General features: G+C 38.1%; 1 protein-coding gene across 1 annotated transcript in view; it reads left to right on the forward strand.

Moving 5' to 3' along the window:
* The window catches only part of KCNH7 (potassium voltage-gated channel subfamily H member 7), a 616229-nt gene that overhangs the window by 498318 nt on the left and 93980 nt on the right, over nucleotides 1-23931 (forward strand). The window lies entirely within an intron of this gene.

A 23931-nucleotide genomic window follows, 5' to 3' on the forward strand; every position in this document is an offset into this window, starting at 1 on the left:
CCTGGTCAGCTCCCTAGCACATTTTACGTGTACTTTCTCTCTCTTTCTCTTTCTATTTTCAGACTCTAGCCAACATATGAACAGTGATATCTGTATTTGTGTATCTATATACATATATATATGTAGATATTATATTTATACACTCACTTGCATCACAGTTATAAGCTTACCCTATACCCATTGAGTTTATAGTGATAAGAATGTATATACATTCAATTAAGCAAAGAGAGATAAGACAGCACATTAATGAAGTGTTAAGTTTGATTCTGTGCAATGCTGTGTTCATTCTGATTACCTTTTCAGAGGTTTAGTTCAAAAAAATCTCTATGAAAATAAAATAATCTTAAAGGTGGATTTGAAAAATAGTTGAATGTTGGATCCATAGCTATTTAAGAAAAAAAAAGATAAAAATAGGATAAAGAGATCCAAGACTGCCTGGCAGGATGTATACTTTTACATGATACTAAGTGGATTTTTGATAAATGTATCATATAAATAAACACAGTTACCTATGGTCAGGTCCTACCTATACTTTTAACAAAAATATAATGCACATTATTACTCAGAATGACTCACTGAATTGTCCCTGCACACAAAATAATATCCTTGTGATGAAAATGATTAATATGAGGCAGCTTTTGCTCGAAGACAATTGAATTCAATACAAAATGCACATGGACAGAAATCTCCATACTTGTCAGTACTCAGTGGTCTGCCTCTGTCGAGTCCTGCTCTGCCATGTCAACTGCCTAACAAATGAGGATATAGGATACAGCCTTACGCTTTAAAAAAATAAATTCATATATTGGAAACTTTCTCTTTCACAATAGAGTTTGGTTTTAATATCACCAACACAGTAACCACCCTTGACTAACAGAAAATTTTACAGTATAAAAATGCCTGACCTGTGGTGGCACAGTGGATAAAGTGTCAACCTGGAATGCTGAGGTCGTTGGTTGAAAACCCTGGGGTTGCTCTGTCAAGGCACATACAAGAAGCAATCACTATGAGCTGATGCTTCCCTCTCCTCCCCCACCTCTGTCTTTCTCCTCTCTCTAAAACAAACAAACAAAAACAAATAAATAAATAAAATCTTTTTTAAAAAATGCAGTAACAATCAAAAACTTAGAGTATTTTAGGGCTGGAAGGGATTTTAGAGGTAGCTTAACTCAACCCATGTATTTTATAATTGAGATAATCAGTATGACAATATTTACAAACCCTGGTCTATGGCCAGTAGCCATGGCCACCATCACAGCCACCTGGCCCATGCAGGTTCGCATTAGATTCGGACAGATAATAATGAAACAATGGAGCCAAAAACTGGTGGACCATTACCTTTAATCCTAGCTTGCACCCAGCAGGCAAGTAAAAACACACACTGGGCTCCAAAACCCTCTCATTCAGTGCTCACAAAGCTACTAACTTATCCAAGTTTCCTAGAAACAAAGCTTTCTAGCTCACTAGCCTTATTCACCGCTGTTTCCCATCTTCTTCTCTCTGCACAAACTGGTTTCTCCTTCAGCATTCTGCCATTTTGGCTGCTTCTCCTCTCCTCCATATGGCCTTTATCTGCTCTCCTCTCTGCTCTCCTCCTAGAACCATGATGGCGAACCTTTTTATAAAAACCACCTACTTTTGCAATGCGGTCAACCTGGTCCCTCCTGCCCTCTGGTGGGCATTCCAGCTTTCATAGTGGGCGGTAATGGAGCAACCAAACGGTGCTGTGATTGGCCTGCCATGAAAGCTGGACTGCCCACTAGTGGGCGGAGGGACCAGGTTGACCAGCACTGCAAAAGTGCACAGTTTTTATAAAAAGGTTCGCCATCATGGTCCTAGAATGTAATCCTTCTTCCCCCTTTTAAAACCTTTTGGCACAAAAGCCCTCCCCCAACACACATTAACATAATCATGCCCATCCCAAGCAAGAAGGGCAACTAATATTATCACCTGGGCAATGGGCTTCCATGTGGGCAGCGCTATCTTTAACAAAGTGAGCATAATATATTTTATCTGCCCAACACCTGGTCTTCAGAGCAGTGCTGGTGGATGACACAATTTGAACTGTCCACAGAACAGTGAGAAAGATAATAAAATTTCATAAACTTGAAATTATTTTAAATGATTGCTTTTTCTTTTAAGAGTTTGTTCTTTCTGATTTTTTATATTAACATATTTTTATGAAATGATGCTGTTAGAGCTAGCTGCTTTTCCTAACATTCTTATTTATTTATTTATTTATTTATTTATTTATTTATTTATTTTAGAGACACTGAGAGAGAGAGAAAGAGGGACAGACAGACAGGAAGGGAGAGAGATGAGAAGCATCAACTCATTGTTGCAGCACCTTAGTCATTCATTGCTTATTTTCTCATATGTGCTTTTTCTGGAGGGCTCCTGCTGAGCCAATGACCCCTTGCTCAAGCCAGCGACCTTGGCCTTCAAGGCAGTGATGCTGTGGTCATGTCTATGATCCCACACTCAAGCTAGTTAGTCCAAGCTCAAGCTGGCAACCTTGGAATTTTGAATCTGGACCCTCAATGTCACAGGTCGATTCTCTATCCGCTGTGCCACCATCGGTACAGCCTAACATTCTTAATTGATTTAATAAAAACTTGGACAATGCTAGGAAGCACCCCATTTTTTTTAGTTTTATCAAATTATGAAATCCAAGAGTTGAGGGACCACTGATTATAGATGTCAATATAAAGTGAAGTTTAATTACTATACTACATATGAAAGACTTAAACAATGTATCAATAAGGCACAATTAATAAGAAGAGTTATTTATAAAATGAATTATGTTAAAGGACATTGTTCCTGATTAGCATGTAACATTAGAGAAAAAATCTGTAAGAAAATAGTACATCGCTTTTGCTTTTCGTATGTGTCTCTGACAAGAGAGTATATTAACAGCTTTTAGCTGTATTTGAAAAAACTGGCATATTTTATCTATCAATGAGACATAAAAGCTGTAAAATATAAAGAACTCAAGAAGATTGAAGTGTGGACATAATCATAGTATTACACATTTATTTGGCTAAATGTGGGAGGCAGAAACTGGCTTGATTGTCATTTGTTCTGTGTCACTTGCATAACACTTCTTGCTTCAGATAACTTATCATTCATGCCTCCCTTGGGAGAACATGAAGAGGAAGCAAAAATCTTAGTGTTTTTTGTTGTGTTTTTTTTTATCAAAAAAATGTCAAAGTAAAAAGTTTCTAATGAGATAAATAACGTGATAGCCAAAATGGAATCAGGACAATTTAGAATCAGGAACAATTACCTCCTGGGAAGTTATCCCTGAAAGGTGATGAATGAAAATAGGAAGCTAAGGTATTTCTGGTACAAACTTATGCTTCTACATCAAGTCGTCTAAATAATCAAGAATGCCATATTTATTGCTTTTCATTTACTTCAGATGATTTATATGCTCGTTGTTTTAAAGTTGCTTAAAATATCAAAGGTGATTTTCTTGAATAAACTACTCAAGATTCTTCTGCATGACTAAAAGAGAGATTGTGATGACAGTTGGTTATCAAAGAAAGTTAATGACGCTGCTAGCCATTATTAAGGTATAACTCTTTTTTGACTATGATAGAATCAGTGTCAGATTCAATTCTAAGATTCACTGTGGCTTATAGTAGAATATTTGGTTTGTTTTCTCTCTTAAAAAATATAGATAATATATCATAATTGAAAACGATTTGTGCAGGTTTATTTAGTAATTTCTTTGAATGTGGAATGGTCTTTTTATTTTTTTTTCTTGTTGCTGCTGTTTTTATTTATTTATTTTATTATTCTAACATGAAAGAGGCATTTAGATTTTTAGTAATCAAGTTATCCATGCCATACATACATAAGGGTTATTTCTGAGTCTTAGCAAGACATTTTTTCATAGGACTTCTTGAATTAAAAAAGGAAACAATATAACTTGCACATAACTAACCTCCTCCTTCTTATGTATTTTTGATCACACGGGTGACAGCTAGTTATCAAATTAAAAATATGTATTGAGTACTTATTGTGTAGACAGCATTGGACATGGGGTAATTTTAGGTGCAGAAAATAGAGCAAACATGATTAAAGGCCATCAGGCAGTTTAGAATCTAGTGAACGGCTCTATAACTTAATTTGTAATTTCCCCCTGGATAAGTTTAATGTCTGTTAAACTTTTCATTTTGGAAGAAAGAAAGAGGAAGGAAAGAAGAAAGGAAGAAAAAAAGAAGGAAGGAAAGAAGGAAGGAAGGAAGGAAGGAAGGAAGGAAGGAAGGAAGGAAGGAAGGAAGGAAGGAAGGAAGGAAGGAAGGAAAAGAGGGAGGAAAGAATAGAAAAAAAACTGATTTAACACCTGATTTTGTAGAAGCCATCCTGTTTTACTTCTTATGGTTATGTTGAGTTGACCTATAGACATTCTGGTATTTTTTTATTCACTGCTCTTCTGGGTCCCTAATGAAGTTTGTCAGATCTCTAAAAAAACAAGTCCTGGAGGCAAATGAGGGCTTTCCAAGGACTTCTTCCTCAAGTAAATTACTAAAATGAATTTCTGGAATTAGGATCAGATTTTACAGACTTTTAACTGATCCTTAATCATAAGAGATGGCCAAACCAAGGCTCATCAACTACAAATATGGTAGGAATGTCACACATTTGCTAATGCTACTTAGTTTCTGAATGTATTCAGTCCTCAAATGGAAGACATCTGTCATTTGGAGAAACTGTCTTTGAAGTCAAATTATTTAAAAACAAAGCACAGGAGTATTAGCAGACCATTTACCTTCAAAATACTAAGAAATACAATTCTATCAATAATGGAGAAACAGTTCACCTGTGCTTCAGTCAGTCGAAATGCCATCACCTTACTGTAACTGTGAGAACGGTTCCTACTAGTGCCACCCCATTACTTTATGCTTCTCTTTCTCTCTAAGCATCTCTTATTCTTACACTTTTGCCTCTCTCTCTCTCATGTGATAATTATAAATGTGTTTGTGGTCCTAAAGGATTCAGAGACCCATAGAACTTTATGCTGTAAGTCAAGATTTTTACTTACTTGTAGACCATAGGTTACTGAGAATCCATGAAGAATATGAACACATATTCACTGAGAAATAAACACACCACATATCTTAAAATTTTTTAGATAATTTCAAGACATTCACAAAAGCCCAGCCACCTCTCCCAGGATAAAACACAGTGCTGGAGGACTCTCTGCTTGCTCACACATATACACATATTTACACTTCTCTGTCATCTTAGAACTGTCATGGAGAGTGTTTCCATTTCTGTCCTTAAAATACACTAATCTTTGACCTGTAGTCAATGCAAACATCGTAAAATCACACTAATTTAGTCTGACTGAGCACACAATTTCTGTTGGAGAAGAAAAATAATAAAATCGCAGAATCTAAGATGCCATCTCTACTGACTTTATTTATTATTTCTAGAGGATCCTTGAAAAGTATACTGAGATTTTAGAATAGACAGAGACTCCATAAATACTGAATTCATTTTAAAGAAATGCCATTTCATTACGTACAGAAAAGATAGAGAAATTCATGCATTCTAGGAAGATGCTCAAAAGTTATTTTCTCCAACCACCCATCAGATGTGCAGTTATTTTTTTATGATAGCCATTGCAACCTGATTAACTGAATGTTTCCTAGTTCCAGGACACATGCTTTTCTGAGGAAATATCTTATTGTTTGCTTAAACTGGGTCTTTTCAAAGGGTTTGAGAGCTTTAAAAAAATGCTTGATTCCCTAAATCACTTTACAAATAGCCCACAAGCCAACGTAGCATAACTGAGATGTTCATTTTACCAGCAAAACCAAAGAGCCCTACTCATCCGTCTTCTGTTCTTTGCATAACTGACTTAACCCAAAGGTCACATCAGAGAACTGGGTTCAGTCACAATTATAATGGACATTCAGTGTTATTTATACTTTAATTTTAAACTGTTCTAGTTAAATATGCCTAAACTTATAATAGTAATATTCATTCATTGGATGTTTCGGGTGAGAGGGATTACCGTGGCACTTTGTATCAGGATCATCTGATCTATAACACGGTGGCCTAGGAGGCAGATATTGCTTTCCTCATTCTGCAGCCAAGCAGGCTGATGCTCAGGGAGAGTTTTTAAATGGCTATGGTGGAGTTAGGATATGGAATGGGGCCATCTCATTCACGGTCTGGCTTATTCAGTGCTTTTTGACAGATTATGGCTTTCTTTTTTTTTTTTTTTTTTTTTTTGAGAAGCATCAATTCTTCATTGCAGCACCTTAGTTGCTCATTGATTGCTTTCTCATATGTGCCTTGACCTGGGGCCTCCAGCTGAACCGATAACCCATTGCTCAAGCCAGAGAACTTGGGTTCAAGCCAGCGACCTTTGGACTCAAGTCAGCAAATATGGGGTCATGTCTGTTATCTCATGCTCAAGACGGCGACCCCTCACTCAAGCTGGTGAGTCCATGCTCAAGCTGGAGACTTTGGGGTTTTAACCCGGGTCTTTGGTGTCCCAGGTCAATGCTCTTCCAATGCACCACCACCTGGAAAGGCATGAATTTATTTTTTAAATTTTTTTTCTATTTTTCCAAATGAGAGGAAGGGAGATAAAGAAACAGGCTCCTGCATATGCCCCAACCAGGATCCACCTGACAAATGACCTCTGGGGTTGATGCTCTGCCTATCTTAGGCCATGCCCTCAACTGAGCTATTTTTAGCACCTAAGGTAGAGGCTCCATGAAGACACCCTCAGAGCCCAGGCCTGATGTCCTGGAACCAATCAAGCCATGGCTGCAGGAGGGGAAGAGAAAGAGAGATACAGAGAGAGAGAAAGAAGGTGGAGGGGAAGGGGGAGATGGTTGCTTCTCTTGTGTGCCCTGATCAGGAATTGAACCCGAGACATCCACATATCTGGCTGATGCTCTACCTCTGAGACTACAAGCCAGGGTCACGGATTTCTAATTAGTGGAAATTGTCTTTATTTTTGGTGCCCATCATAGCCATCTAAAATTTCTATTTTCTGAAATAGAGAACAGAAAAACTATAGAAAAAATCAATAAAACAAGGAGCTGGTTCTTTGAAAAGATCAACAAAATTGACAAACCCTTGGCAAGACTCACCAAGGAAAAAAGACACAGGACTCAAATAAATAAAATCCAAAATGAAAGAGGAGAAACCACCACAGACATCATAGATATACAAAGAATTATTGTAGAATACTATGAAAAATTATATGCCACCAAATACAACAATCTAGAAGAAATGGATAAATTCCTAGAACAATACAACCTTCCTAGACTGAGTCATGAAGAAGCAGAAAGCCTAAACAGACCAATCAGCAGGGAGGAAATAGAAAAAACTATTAAAAACCTCCCCAAAAATAAAAGTCCAGGCCCAGATGGTTATACTAGTGAATTCTATCAAACATTCAAAGAAGACTTGGTTCCTATTCTACTCAAAGTCTTCCAAAAAATTGAAGAAGAAGCAATACTTCCAAACACATTTTATGAGGCCAACATAACCCTCATACCAAAACCTGGCAAGGATGGCACAAAGAAAGAAAACTACAGACCAATATCTCTAATGAATACAGATGCTAAAATACTAAACAAAATACTGGCAAACCGAATACAACAACATATTAAAAAAATAATACATCATGATCAAGTGGGATTCATCCCAGAATCTCAAGGATGGTTCAACATACGCAAAACGGTTAACGTAATACACCATATCAACAAAACAAAGAACAAAAACCACATGATCTCATCAATAGATGCAGAAAAGGCTTTTGATAAAATACAACACAATTTTATGTTTAAGACTCTCAACAAAATGGGTATAGAAGGAAAATATCTCAACATGATAAAGGCCATATATGATAAACCATCAGCCAACATCCTATTAAACGGCATAAAACTGAGGACTTTCTACCTTAAATCAGGAACAAGACAGGGTTGTCCACTCTCTCCACTCTTATTCAACGTGGTGCTAGAAGTTCTGGCCAGAGCAATCAGACAAGACAAAGAAATAAAAGGCATCCATATCGGAAAAGAAGAAGTAAAGCTATCACATTTTGCTGATGATATGATCCTATACATCAAAAACCCGAAGGACTCCACAAAAAGATTATTAGAAACAATAAACCAATACAGTAAGGTCGCAGGATACAAAATTAACATACAAAAGTCCATAGCCTTTCTATATGCTAACAATGAAATATTAGAAAACGAACTCAAAAAAATAATCCCCTTCACGATTGCAACAAAAAAAATAAAATACCTAGGAATAAACATAACAAAGAACGTAAAGGACCTATATAATGAAAATTACAAAGCATTGTTAAGGGAAATCAAAAAAGATACAATGAGATGGAAAAATATTCCTTGTTCTTGGATAGGAAGAATAAATATAATCAAAATGGCCATATTACCCAAAGCAATATACAAATTTAATGCAATTCCCATCAAAATCCCTATGAGATTTTTTAAAGAAATGGAACAAAAAATCATCAGATTTATATGGAACTATAAAAAACCCCGAATAGCCAAAACAATCCTAAGGAAAAAGAATGAAGCTGGGGGCATTACAATACCTGACTTTAAACTATATTATAGGGCCACGATAATCAAAACAGCATGGTATTGGCAAAAAAATAGACACTCAGACCAATGGAACAGAATAGAAAGCCCAGAAATAAAACCACATATATATGGTCAAATAATCTTTGATAAAGGGGCCAACAACACACAATGGAGAAAAGAAAGCCTCTTCAACAAATGGTGTTGGGAAAACTGGAAAGCCACATGCAAAAGAATGAAACTCGACTACAGCCTGTCCCCGTGTACTAAAATTAATTCAAAATGGATCAAAGACCTAAATATAAGACCTGAAACAATAAAGTACATAGAAGAAGACATAGGTACTAAAATCATGGACCTGGGTTTTAAAGAACATTTTATGAAATTGACTCCAATGGCAAGAGAAGTGAAGGCAAAGATAAATGAATGGGACTACATCAGAATTAAAAGTTTTTGCTCAGCAAGAGAAACTGATATCAAAATAAACAGACAGCCAACTATATGGGAACTGATATTTTCAAACGACAGCTCAGATAAGGGCCTAATATCCAAAATTTACAAAGAACTCATAAAACTCAACAACAAACAAACAAGCAATCCAATAAAAAAATGGGAAGAGGACATGAACAGACACTTCTCCCAGGAAGAGATACAAATGGCCAACAGATATATGAAAAGATGCTCAGCTTCATTAGTTATTAGAGAAATGCAAATCAAAACTACAATGAGATACCACCTCACTCCTGTTAGATTAGCTATTATCAACAAGACGGGTAATAGCAAATGTTGGAGAGGCTGTGGAGAAAAAGGAACCCTCATTCACTGTTGGTGGGACTGTAAAGTAGTACAACCATTATGGAGGAAAGTATGGTGGTTCCTCAAAAAACTGCAAATAGAACTACCTTATGACCCAGCAATCCCTCTACTGGGTATATACCCCAAAACCTCAGAAACATTGATACGTGAAGACACATGTAGCCCCATGTTCATTGCAGCACTGTTCACAGTGGCCAAGACATGGAAACAACCAAAAAGCCCTTCAATAGAAGACTGGATAAAGAAGATGTGGCACATATACACTATGGAATACTACTCAGCCATAAGAAATGATGACATCAGATCATTTACAGCAAAATGGTGGGATCTTGATAACATTATAAGGAGTGAAATAAGTAAATCAGAAAAAAACAAGAACTACATGATTCCATACATTGGTGGAACATAAAAATGAGACTAAGAGACATGGACAAGAGTGTGGTGGTTACCAAGGGTGGGGGGGGGGAGGGAGGACATGGGAGGGAGGGAGGGAGAGAGTTAGGGGGAGGGGGAGGGGCACAGAGAACTAGATGGAGGGTGACGGAGGACAATCTGACTTTGGGCGAGGGATTTGCAACATAATTTGATGACAAAATAACCTAGACATGTTTTCTTTGAATATATGTACCCTGATTTATTAATGTCATCCCATTACCATTAATAAAAATTTATTAAAAAAAAAAAAAAATTTCTATTTTGTTCTTCCTGTGTCCATCCCATCAAGCAGCATTTAGGATCTTGGCAAATGATTCTACAGAATTTTCTTTATTCACTATTTTGCTTTATGTTATTAGAATTTTATTAAAAGCATTTTGATAGCTAAGAAAATGTTCTCACAGACCCTTATAAAAGAAGTTATTTTTCTGGGAATAATATGTAGAGTAAGCAAACATAGTCTTTATCCCCATAATGACATCAGTTGAATACTCGCATGCTGCTCTAGATAAGAACACAGGCCCTAAGGAACCAGACATCTTTGGAAAATCTTAAGTTCAGTTTTCATGTCTGGAATGAATGATAGCACTGCCTTAGTTTCCTGGGCTACCATGCCAATGACCACACACTGAGTAGTTTCAAACAACACAAAATACCCTTACTTACTCCACCCTTGAAAAAGTCACCAAACTAATAGGTGAGTTGATTCATGTGATTTTGTTGACAAAGATGTGGTTCTGTTAGTCTTTTACACATTGACACACTGTCACTGTTAATAGCAGCTATGTGACTTTACTCAACTAAACCTCAAAGGAGTAAAGGGAAAGAGAGGACACAAGCTCTGGACCTGATGATTTTTTCCTGCCTTTTTGAGGTCTTTGATGTATCAAAGATCCAACTGTTGGGGTTGTGCTAACTGCTGGAACTGATAAATCCTTATATCATTGTGGCTTATCCCAATAGTGTATTTCACACTCAAGCAATAGCAGAAACTGGTATTTTTTGTGCAATAGAGTGATTTTCCTCCTCTTGGTAATTTAGGACTCAAGTTTTCTACATCTAGAGGCTCCTCCATCCCACAGTACTTAATGACCTGAAGCCCTGGAAGCATCTGACTTTATGCAGGAGAAGGAAAAAGAGAGAGCAGGGAAGGGCACACCTGCTACGTAAAGGCTTTAGCCAAAAAGTGCTCCTCTTCAGACACATGGCCATACTTAGAAGCAATGGGACCAGGAAATGTAGTTTTTGGCTAGGCCGACATTCTAGCAAAAACTCTACTCCATGGGAGGGAGAACAAATTTTGGTACACAGCTGCTATTTCTATCATAATCCTTTCTCTAATGAATTTTTTTTGTCTTGTCATCTCTATTGTCTCTTTTTCTTTAAGCTACAAACATGCCTGTTTGTAGTGCTTATTATATATTTCAGGTACTAGGCTAAGCCCCAGGAATACTGTCTTGCCTTCCACATTTTAGTTGTTGCCAGTGGACTCCCTTTCTCTTTGTACTTTTTTGGCAAATGAATCCACTTTTCAAAACGGCAGCCCCTGCCTCTTCAGGATGAACTCTGAAGCTCCAAGCTCCCAGTTAGGTCTGCCCGAGACTGTCTGCCTGCTGTGCACTGCCTCAGGTGGCACCTGGCTCATCTATTTAACTGACTGTGTCCGAGCCAAACCCTTTACCTTCCTCTGCATCTCTAAGCCTGTTCCTCAGTGATCTGTGCTTCTGAGAAACCTTGTAAAAGGCTTACTTACAAATTAGTGTGCTTCTGCTTCTAGTCTTAAATTTCATTGTTTTCTTTAAACTGTATCAATTTTAAAAGAAAAATAAAGAAAACAGAGAAAAAAAAGAGTACGTATACAGTTTCTATGAGAGAGGAAAAGGAGAGAGGAAGCAAGAAAGCCAACATTAGGCCAAAGAGCGTCTGGTATTAGCAACAAGGTACAAGATGGTGCTCTGGCTCCACCCAGCAGTAATGGGGCCAGAATCAAGGCCACTATCCTGCTGGCCTCTGGTGTAGAAGTTAAGAGTTTAATTTTTAATATGAAAATATTTAAAGTAATTTATGGATATTATAAATGCTTAAGGTATTATCTAATCTATTTATCTTATACAGTCATACATATATCAAGAAGCCAATATTTTTATATTAGCATACAAAACACTAACCCTGATATTTAGCTGAATCTAGTTGACCCTGATCTTTCCAAAATCATACAATCATCCCAACTTTATCCAATTCTCTTGCACAAATACACACATGTATGTACAGACACAGGTGACTGAATATCTACTTTAACATTGGAAAATTATTTATTTTTTAATTAAAAAAATTTTTTTTTTTTTAGTGAGAAGAAGGGAGGCAGAGAGACAGACTCCCACATGCACCCCAATCGGGATCCACCTAGCAAACCCACTAGGAGGCAATGCTCTGCCCATCTGGGGCCATTGCTCAGTTGAAACCAGAGCCATTTTTTTAGCACCTGAGGCAGAGACCATGGAGCCATCCTCAGCACCTGAGGCCACCTTGCTCAAGCCAATTGAACCATGATTGCGGAGGGGAAGAGAGAGAAAGAGAAGGGAGAGGGATGGAGAAGCAGATGGTCGCTTCTCCTGTGTGCCCTGACCAGGAATCAAACCTGGGACATCCATACACTGGAGTGACACTCTACTACTGAGCCAACCAGCCAGGCCTGGAAAATTATTTCAAGACAGAATGCTACAGTGATTCTACAATCCAATTTTAATATTTTATTTACTAAAAAAAGCTTCCTATGTGACAGAATTTATTGTGTGAATCTTTTTTATCTTTTAATTTAGAAATCTGGGTAATCAATAGTGAGGCTTCCTGCTGGATTTCTTGAATCATCTGCTGAAAATCCAGGGCAATTTCAATCTTTCCAGATGCTATCTGTTCTAGCTGATTCATTTTCTTCCTGACTGCTCTTCCTGATAGTTAAAAATACAGACAGCCCAGGCCCTGGCCGGTTGGCTCAGTGGTAGAGCGTCGGCCTGGCGTGCATAAGTCCCAGGTTCGATTCCTGGCCAGGGCACACACAGGAGAAGCACCCATTTGCTTCTCCATCCCCCCCCTCCTTCCTCTCTGTCTCTCTCTTCCCCTCCCGCAGTGAGACTCCATTGGAGCAAAGATGGCCCGGGCGCTGGGGATGGCTCCTTGGCCTCTGCCCCAGGCTCTCGAGTGGCTCTGGTCGCAACAGAGCGACGCCCCAGAGGGGCAGAGCATCGCCCCCTGGTGGGCAGAGCATCACCCCTTGGTGGGTGTGCCGGGTGGATCCCGGTCGGGCGCATGCAGAAGTCTGTCTGACTGTCTCTCCTCGTTTCCAGCTTCAGAAAAATACAAAAAAAAAAAAAAAAAAAATACAGACAGCCTGTTAGTTAACTGCAAGTCCTGAGTAAGGGCTAAATAACGGTTGAGTTGTCCCTACCAACACCTCAGCATGGCTTTAATAGCTACCAGAAGTACTGTACAATCTTATGGAAGACTTAATTGTTCCCTATTGCACTTTCCAGAGAAAGAGAGTACTTATTAATCCTGATGTTTGCACAAAATTTTCACAGAAAATCTTCATTGAATAAATAGTGCTGTTTCTTGTAAAGATTTTGATTTTATATAACACTTAGCATTTAGAGGTTAAACAAATAGCAACGTGCTAGCAACAAGAAAAACTGTATTTGGTAAAGAAAACAATATTTTAGGCTGTATTAAACTGTATATTTAATTGGTGGCTTCAGGAAAGAGAAAATAGAAATGTGTTTTTAGAGACCATGGAGTCTCCTATTCTTTATAACAGCGAGATTTTTGTTTTTGTTTTTTGTTTTTTGCATTTTTCTGAAGCTGGAAACCGGGAGGCAGTCAGACAGACTCCCGCATGCGCCGGACCGGGATCCACCCGGCACGCCCACCAGGGGGCGATGCTCTGCCCATCCAGGGCGTCGCTCTGTTGCGACCAGAGCCACTCTAGCGCCTGGGGCATAGGCCAAGGAGCCATCCCCAGCGCCCGGGCCATCTTTTGCTCCAATGGAGCCTCGGCTGAGGGAGGGGAAGAGAGAGACAGTGAGGAAGGAGAGGGGGAAGGGTGGAGAAGCAGGTGGGCGCCTCTCCTGTGTGCCCTGGCCGAGAATCGAACCCAGGATTCCTCCACGCCAGACCAACGCTCTACCACTGAGCCAACCAGCCAGGGCAACAGCGAGGTTTTAACCCTCTCTTTCTCTCTTAAAGAAAAAAGACTTAGCATAGTTTAATCATGTTTTATTTCTCTAAAGCAGTTTATTTCTCAAATATGTGGGAGAAGTTAGCTCTCTTAAAGAAAGTTAATAGTGTAGCAGCTTTTGTCTGTTTAATCATGAGCACCTTAAAATCCTATTCATATATATATTATTTTAGTGAGAGGAGGGGAGGCAGAGAGACAGACTTCTATATTGGCCCAGATCAGTATCCAACAAGCAAGCCCAGTAGGAGACAATGTTTTGCCCATCTGAGGTGTTGCTCCATTGCTTAGCAACCAAGCCATTTTTTTAGCGTCTGAGGTGGAGACCACAAAGCCATCCTCAGTGCCCAAGCCAACTCACTTGAACCAATCTAGCCATAGCTGTGGGAGGAGAAGAGAGAGAGAAGAAGGGGGAAGGGTGGAGAACCAGATAGTCGCTTCTCCTGTGTGTCCCATCTGGGAACCGAACCTGGGACATCCACACTCCACCGACATCTACCACTGAGCCCACCAACCAGGGCCTCTATTCATCTTTTTAAAACAAATATTTATTTCATTTCTAACAGTCTTTTATGATTAATTTTTATTTACTGAGTACTTACGATTTATACAGTTATCCTATTTCCAACGAAGTATGTGGTGACATTAAAAATATATATATGCATTTAGACCATTAAAATACAAATAGAACTATCTATTAAAACAATATAAAGAGAAATACCGGGGGTCCTTGGGTTACAATAGTCTCGACATACGATGTTACAAATTTACATCACTTACTTACTTAAAAACTAAAAAAAATTGAGACATGAGTGTTTTGGCTTATGCTGTTAGTGTTGTACTTACAGACTCTGTGGGCAAACTAGTTTAGCTGTGTGCAGCGGAAGAATACACAGTAACACTGCTAGTGAATGAGTGGGTTGGTGTCCCCCAATACTTTTACCTACATCATTCTGGATTGTTAAAAGCGTGTTTCATTTGTGTTAGGCTACCATGTATTTTGACTTACACCAAAATTTGGGTTATATCACTGTCGTAGAAACAGAACTGTGTTGTAACCTGAGGAACCCCTGTATAAACAATTATACTAAAATTCTAAACTCATATAATATTCTGTAAGAAAGCAAAAAGAAACTACAATTAATGAAATACTTCTTTCATTGTCATTTTTTAAAACAAAAGAGAGATGAACCTTTGATTCCTCAAGAGAAAACAATTGTTTCCTAGAAATGAATTATAAAAGAAATATATTATGAAAATATTTACGAAAATGACATTACAATATAAACATTTCATTCAATGGTAGTTTTATGGGGGGAAATGCAAAACATACTTCCTAGATCAAACTAGAATGAAAGTTTCAAGTTCAAATATGAAATGTTAAGGAAGTAAATGTATTTTGATAAGAGGCCTAACCTGATGAGTCTCCGAAAAGTGGTTGTGTTTTCATCTAACTTGAGCAAGGTAACCAAGTCTTCTCAGAGGAATGAGCATCTGCAGATTTAGCCTGTCCAATTACCTTCTTACCATGTGATTTGTCCCAAAGTGATGGAAATTAAAAGGTAAACAGTTCAAGAGTGGACAAAGTTGCAATTGTGTGTAGTCTGTGTGGTTGAATGGAGGCCAACATAATAAGAATTAGATGTGCGGAGAGTAAACATTCTGCTGTACAAACAAGAATCCAGACTTGTCTAATAACCAATTTCATTTTGATAGATGTGATCTTCTGTGATGTTTATAGATCTAGTTCTTCATTTTCTATCAAGAAATTACTTCCTCAGATATCATAGACTTTTCTGGCTGAGATTCTAGAATTTTTAAATTTCTTATTGTGAAAAGTTTTAAACATATTATGGAAATAGAGATAGCAATATGTATCCATCACCTAGTTTCAATAAAGTCAACATACAGTTAATTTGGCTGCATACAAACTTTCTCTCCTCATTAACTTCCTCCACTCTGGATAATATTGAAGAAAATCCCAAATACTACATAATTTCACCCATAAATATTTCACTATGAACTCCTGAAAGGTAACAATTATTTAACAAAAACATAGCCACAATACAATCATTATACCTAAGAACAATAATTGTCAGTAATTCCTGTGGTAGCTTATCTCTAAGGTAGCCACAACTGATTCTTCTCTTTCCTGTGCATTTTCTGAATCGAGCCTGACCAGGTGGTGGGAATACCCTAGCAAGCGGTAAAGACTATTTCTTCACTTCACTGACACTGGACTGGCTGTGACTGCTTTGGCCAATAAATTATGGCAGAAGTGATGCTGTGCTAGTTCCAGAGCTTGACTTTTAAAGGACTGGATGTTTTCATTTCTTTCTTGGAAGTACTGAGTGTCCATATAAGATATTTTACCACCTTACTAAAGAGACCATATGGAGAAGTCCCATATAATGTATAACATATATTTATATATTATATACTGATATAATATATGCAAAGAGTATATGGAACTTCATTTTTAGTTCTCTTGGAAAATCTTAAAAATTCTTGTATCTTGGTAAAAACTTTAAAATACAGAGAGAGAGAGAGAGAGAGAGAGAGAGAGAGAGGAAAGGAGGGAAAGAGATGGATAGATAGAGAGACCTAGTCATTTCAGCATTGTGAGCGAGCCCAGCCTTCCAGCCTTCCAACTATCCCCAAAATGTTTCTAGACACGTGAGTGAAGCTTCATGGATTCTCCACACGAGCTCAGCCACTAACCAAGTATCATTGAGTGACCCTAGTTGACACTGTGTGGAGCAGAAAAATGGCCCAGCTAAAATCTGCTTAAATTTCTGGTCTATGATATTATGAATACTAAAATAACAATTGTTTTAAGCCATTGTGTTTCAGCTCAGTTTGTTACAGGAAAAAGATAACTGAAACAACTAATGTTATCAATGTCCAGTTAGTGTTCCACTTTTCCCAATTGGTTTATAGATGTTTCGATTTAATAAAATTAATTTTAAAAAATGACTTACCTTGCCTGACCTACAGTGGTGCAGTGGATAGAGAATCAACCTGGAATGCTGAGTCACCAGTTCAAAACCCCAGCTTGCCTGGTTAAGGCACATGTGAGAAGCAACTACTATGAGTTGATGCTTCCTACTCCTTCTCCCCTTTCTCTCTCTCTGTCCTTGCTCTAAAAATCAATAAATAAAATCTTTAAAAATAAATAAATAAAAATAAAAGTAGATATCAATCTTTAAAAAAATAAAATAAAAAATTACCTTATGCAAATATTTCCCATTTATCAGCTACTTTTATAGAAATTATAGGATGTGATATGGTAGCTTTACATAAATAAGTGATTTGGGCAAAGATTACTATCCCCATCAATTATATGAAAAGAAACTGAAATCCAGAGAAATTAAATGAGTTACCATAAAAACTACATCCAGAATTCAAACTCACATCTTCAGATTTAAAATGTGGGGCTCTTTCCTTTATGCCAATCTTGGTTGAACCTTCAGATATTTATATTGCTATGATCAGTTCTAATAAGACTCATTATTGGAACTGTAAATAGACAAATGTTTCTCTACTCCTCATCCTTATGTTCTGAGAGGCATTTCTTTCTCAAATATATTCTTCCTCTCCCTCTCTTTCCCCTGGTCCTGAGCACAGGCTTTTCTTGCCTCTCTTGCATTTTTCCTTCTTAATCCCAAAGTCCTAATTGAACTCTAAGCCTCTGGTTCACCCCTTTTTGGTTTCGCTTTCATTCTATCGCCAGATACATTTATCTAAACTAAACTCGGCCATCTTGACTTCTCTGTCTAGTAACCTTTAAAAATTCTCAAGCTAATGATCATGGAAAGAATGTACTCAATGGGCCATGAGTTCTCCTGGAAAATCTTCAAAATTCCTGTATGTTGATGAAAAGTTAAAACAATGTAATAATTTTCTGAATCGAGCCTGACCAGGTGGTGGCAAAGTGGATAGAGTGTTGGACTGGGACCCAGAGGACCCAGGTTTGAAACACTGAGGTCACCAGCTTTAGTGCGAGCTCATCCAGCTTGAGTGTGGGCTCATCAGCTTGAGTGTGGAGTCATTGGCTTGAGCATGGGATCATAGACATGATCCCATCCATGGTTACTGGCTTGAAGCCCAAGGTCATTGGCTTGAGCCTAAGGTTGCTGGTTTGAGTGTGGGGTCATAGACATGACCCCTGGTCACTGGCTTGAGCCAAAAGGTCACTAGCTTGAAGCCTAAGGTCGCTGGCTTGAGCCCAATGTCACTGGCTTGAGCAAGTGGTCACTTGCTCTACTACTGCAGCCCCCCCGGTCAAGGCACATATGAGAAAGCAATCAATGAACAACTAAGGAGCTGCAACAAAGAATTGATGCTTCTCATCTCTCTTCTTTCCTCTCTGTCTGTCCCTATCTGTACCTCTATCTCTGCGTCTGTCACCAAAAAATTAATTAATTAATAATTCTGAATTGATAAAATAATCACTTAATAACAGAGTACAGGGGGTCCTTAGGTTGTGACAGTCTCGACATAGGATGTTTTGAGTTTACAGTGCATACTCCTATAAAATCTTTAAAAAATTGAGATGTGAGTGTTTCAGTTTACAATGTTAGCATCATACTTACAGATTACGGGGCAATCTAGTTTGGTTGCACGCAGCAGAAGAATACGCAGTAACGTGGCAAGTGAGTGTGGGTGTTGCCATCCCCTGTACACTTACCCATACCAATTTGGACCGTTAAAAGCGCAGGCTTTTTGTGTTAGGTTAGGGCAGAGGTCAGGAACCTATGGCTCGCGAGACAGATGTGGCTCATTTGATGGCTGCATCTGGCTCGCAGACAAATCTTTAATAAAAAAAAATAACATTAAAAATAGAAAACATTCTCATGTATTACAATCCATTCATTTCCTACCGCTCATGTTCATGGTTGCGGGTGGCTGGAGCCAATCACAGCTGTCCTCTGGGACAACACCAAATTTTTATTGGATTATGTGTAATGTACACAGGTCATTGTATGGCTCTCATGGAATTACATTTTAAAATATGTAGCGTTCATGACTCTCTCAGCCAAAAAGGTTCCCTACCCCTGGGTTAGGGTGTGTTTTGACTTGCACCAAAATTTGGGTTACATCACTATCATAGAAATGAAACTGTGTCACAACACAAGGACCTCCTGTACTGCCATCTGACCTGACCCCAGTCCCTAGGACTGTTTTTGGATATACAGTGAGACCTTGTGATGCTAAAGTATGCTACATAAGTTAAAGTTTTTGAAGTCATTTGGCTGGTAAAATTCATGCAAGGACTAAGTGATTATATAAAAATGGAACAACCATGCAGAAATTGAAAGAATTTGTGCCATAACTTATAGTCCCATACTAACTCCTAAAAATGCATTGTAAAACATTTCATTGTTGCATTAACCAAATATCAGTGGTTTGGTATCAATTGATATAGTGGAAAAAACAAATGAACTACCTTTCTGGACCAAGTTCCAGAAATAATTTGATTAGATAATTACTTAATGCTCCAAAGCAAAATTGAATTTTTTTTTTTTTGTATTTTTCTGAAGTTGGAAACAGGGAGGCAGTCAGACAGACTCCCGCATGCACCCGACCGGGATCCACCCGGCATGCCCACCAAGGGGCGATGCTCTGCCCATCTGGGGTGCTGCTCTGTTGTATCCAGAGCCATTCTAGCACCTGAAGCAGAGGCCATAGAGCCATCTTCAGTGCCTGGGCCATCTTTGCTCCAATGGAGCCTTGGCTGTGGGAGGGGAAGAGAGACAGAGAGGAAGGAGAGGGGGAGGGGTGGAGAAGCAGATGGGTGCCTCTCCTGTGTGCCTTGGCTGGGAATCGAACCCAGGACTCCTGCATGCCAGACTGACACTCTACCACTGAGCCAACTGGCCAGGGCCAGCAAAATTGAAATTTAAGTAAACAAAAACCTTTGAACAGCATCAAGTAATACCACTTAAATTGGCTTTAAACACCTAGTAGGAATAAAATCTGAATTAAAAATTAGATTAGAGGCCCTGGCTGGTTGGCTCAGCGGTAGAGCATCGGCCTGGTGTGCGGGAGTCCCAGCTTTGATTCCCGGCCAGGGAACACAAGAGAGGCGCCCATTTGCTTCTCCATCTCTCCCCCTCTCCTTCCTCTCTGTCTCTCTCTTCCCCTCCTGCAGCCGAGGCTCCATTGAAGCAAAGATGGCCCGGGCGCTGGGGATGGCTCTGTGGCCTCTGCCTCAGGCGCTAGAATGGCTCTGGATGCAACAGAGCGACGCCCCAGAGGAGCAGAGCATTGCCCCCTGGTGGGCGTGCCGGGTAGATCCCAGTTGGGCACAAGCGGGGGTCTGTCTGCCTCCCCATTTCCAGCTTCGAAAAAATGAAAAAAAAAAAAAAAGAATTAGATTAGATTATCCTAAAACAGTAAGAAAAGTTTTGAAGTTTGTATTACTATTTTGATAACATACTTTTACAAAAAGACATTGAGGCTTAGAACAGAGAAAAATATTTTACCTATTAGATCAAACCACACACAATAGTCAAAGAACAATCAGATATGTCAAATATTAAACTAATAATTATAGTTTTGCAAATATTTTTATAATATATTCATTGATTTTTTTTTTTTTTTTGCCATTGTATTAGTTTCCTAGCACTGCCATAACAAAATATCACAAAATGGGGTCTTAAAACAATGCAAGTTATTCTTTCACAATTCTGAGGCTTGGGAGTTCCAAAGTCAGGGTTCCCCCTGGAGGATCGCAGGGGACTCTGTTCCATGCTTCTCCTCTAGGTTCTGGTGGCTGCCGACAATCCTTGGTGGTCCCTGGCCTGCAGCTGGATCTGCCTCGATTGTCACATGGCATTCTCCCTGCAGGCCTTTGTATCTCTGCACCCAAATTCCTCTCTGTGTGTGAGGACACTAGTTACTTCATCAAGGCCCACTGCAAAGCACTGACTTCATATTTACTTGATTACATCTAAATAAGACCCAATTGTAAATAAGGTTGCATTCATAGGTACTAGAAATTAGGGCTTCAGTTTATCTTTTGGGAGGCACAATTCAGTCCACAACAGTTTTGTCAAGAGGTATAAGCGTAAGAGTTTTAATATAGGTTTTCTTTTGTACATATTTACCTAACATGAAAATAAAAATATTATAGATCAGTGGTTCTCAATCTTTCTAATGCCGTGACCCCGCAATACAGTTCCTCATGTTGCGGTGACCCCAAACCAAAAAATAATTTTGGTGGCTACTTCATAACTGTAATTTTGCTACAGTTATGATTCAGAATATAAATACCTGATATGCATTATGTATTTTCCAATGGCTTTAGGCGACCCCGCCAGGGTCGCAACCCACAGGTTGAAAACTGCTGTTATAAATAATCATTGGGGTTCTGCAGTAAGTATCTTAGCCTTTAAAAGAGTTTATATCTTACTCAAGTGTGAAAGACCTTAACCTAAAAGACGAAGTCTGAAATCCCTACCATGCTACGTTCGATCTTCCACAGCCTGTCACTGTTCTTCTCCACTGCCTTCCTCGGTCACTGTTTTCCTTGCAATTATCCATCAGCATTTTAAGCAGTTTATAATTCCTCAACACACAACATGTTATTTCTTGCTTTCCTGCCTTTGTTCATTCTGTTACCTCCAGATGTAATACTCTTTACTTTCCAATTTTTGCATATGTGACATGGAAAAAGTTCCATCCACAGTTTTTACTTCTCAAGGGAAGCTCCAGAGTGCTATATGTAGTCCAACTTCTGCTAAGACAAGTATTTAGATTGCCCCATGTGGGAGGTGGTATCAGAAGCAGGTCACTGAAGCAGGAAGCAGGCTCTGAGAAATCTTCCTGTCTTTAAAAATGACTGTTTTTGTTCTCTTTGAATAACTACATACCCTTTTTTAGGAGAGAAATTTGTGAATTTAGGGATTTGAGAAGATCTCAGCAGCTAAAAATTTTAGTCACATCTTGCCAGAGTACACTGTGTGCATAGAGGAATCTAATGAGAGAAAGAACTGGAAAGAGGGAGTGAGTCTATATTTTAGATGACTTTGAGAGCCGAAATAAGATTTTGGATTTTACTTTCTATATTCTGAGTAGTCCCTGATTTTTTGAGAAAGGGGCATTACATAATGCCACCATAAGAGATGAGCCATTCTCTCCAGACTAAAATATCATACTCAGGTTTTCTGTACTAAGCATAACAAAATAAGAGTTCTATTAGTCTATACTTATCAATTAATATATTATTTAGACATATTATTTTTGAATCTTGGAAGTCAGATATCGCTAGAACTATAGATATAGATATAAATCTTAGATTCTGAGAATTGTTAGTATTTTATAAATAATGAAATCACTTTATTTTCCAAATTTCTTTTTTAGTAATAATTAATTTCTGTTACTTCTCATAATAGCTTAAAGCCCTGTTTCCTCCATATACTGGTAATTAAAATAGTCTCTGAACTGAAAACATGGTTAGATTATCATATTTTTCAAACCTAGTTAAATTGCTTTAGCTACTATCTAAAAAGAGCTTTGCCCATTTTAACTGAACTTTTTTTGTTATATTTAAAAGTCATGTTATACCTCATTTAAAATTGTTACTTAACTTCTCAAGTTTTTTTTTTTTTAATAATAGGAATGGTAACTTCTTATATGTGGGGAGGGAAAGGTGTTAAGTATGACAATAAAAATAAACTTGAAATTTGCAATTTGCCTGAGATAGTTTATGTTATAATTAAGTTAAAACCTACATGGATAGAATAATGCTCTTTGACTAACTAATGGGGTTTCCTGAGAGTCATACTGCAAAGCTGATAATGTATAAGGTCTACCAGAAAGTTCTGTTCGTTTTTGGAATAAAACAAAATACAAATTTTTTTTACCGTCAATAAACTTTATTAAATAATATAATTGCCATTATTATTAATGATTTCTTGCCAGCGTGAGGGCAATTTGTATATCACATTTTTGAAAAATGTTTTATCTTTTGATGCAAAAAATTGAACCAGTGCTTGTTTGATATCTTCTTCATTTTTGAATTTTTTGCCCTTCAAAAAATTTTGTAAGGACAAAAACAAGTGATAGTCGGAGGGCGCTAAGTCCGGGGAATATGATGGATGTGACAGACATGCTTCTGTAGCATTTCTTCCTTGTTTAAATTTATAAAAATTACAGTGGCATAAATGAACTTTATCAGTAGCCATGGGTACACTATCGCTTCACACATAAGACTAATGTGAATCAACTTTGTTTTAGTTAATTTGCTACATCAGTATATATACATTAAGTGATAAAAATAGAGAGGCACACATGCGCCAAATAAACATGTGCTTACGTGTCAAAACTTGTAGAAACGAACAGAACTTTCCGGTAGACCTTATATTAACTGCATTTAGAAGAATCTAGGCTAAGAAAATTTACTTAGTGAAATTAACTTTGAAACAAGGCATTACATATATGTGGAATATTCATAATATAAAGTTATAACCCATCAATCCCTTAAAAATGTCTCTATGTGCCATTTGTGGAGGCATCAAAATTTTAAATTCTTTAAAACGCATATATTAAGGCTGATTGCATTTACAGGGTAGCTAGGTAACTTATTTGTTTTGACCTTTGTTTGAAAGTTGGTTTAAATCACATACTCATGAAATTTTCTACTGGATAGGGTCACAATTCAAGTTTAACTCACATTTTTTTCAGATAAATGAACACTCTAAAAGATGAGCTATTTTAGTCTACTCAGGGCCTTATTAGGTAAACTAAATCTTAAAGTTTAAGTACTCCTTGGTACTTAAGAATCCTGGCCCTGGCCGGTTGGCTCAGTGGTAGAGCGTTGGCCTGGCGTGCAGGAGTCCCGGGTTCGATTCCCGGCCAGGGCAC

This window comes from Saccopteryx bilineata, chromosome 5 (assembly GCF_036850765.1).
Source record: "Saccopteryx bilineata isolate mSacBil1 chromosome 5, mSacBil1_pri_phased_curated, whole genome shotgun sequence".
Taxonomy (NCBI): Eukaryota; Metazoa; Chordata; class Mammalia; order Chiroptera; family Emballonuridae; genus Saccopteryx; species Saccopteryx bilineata.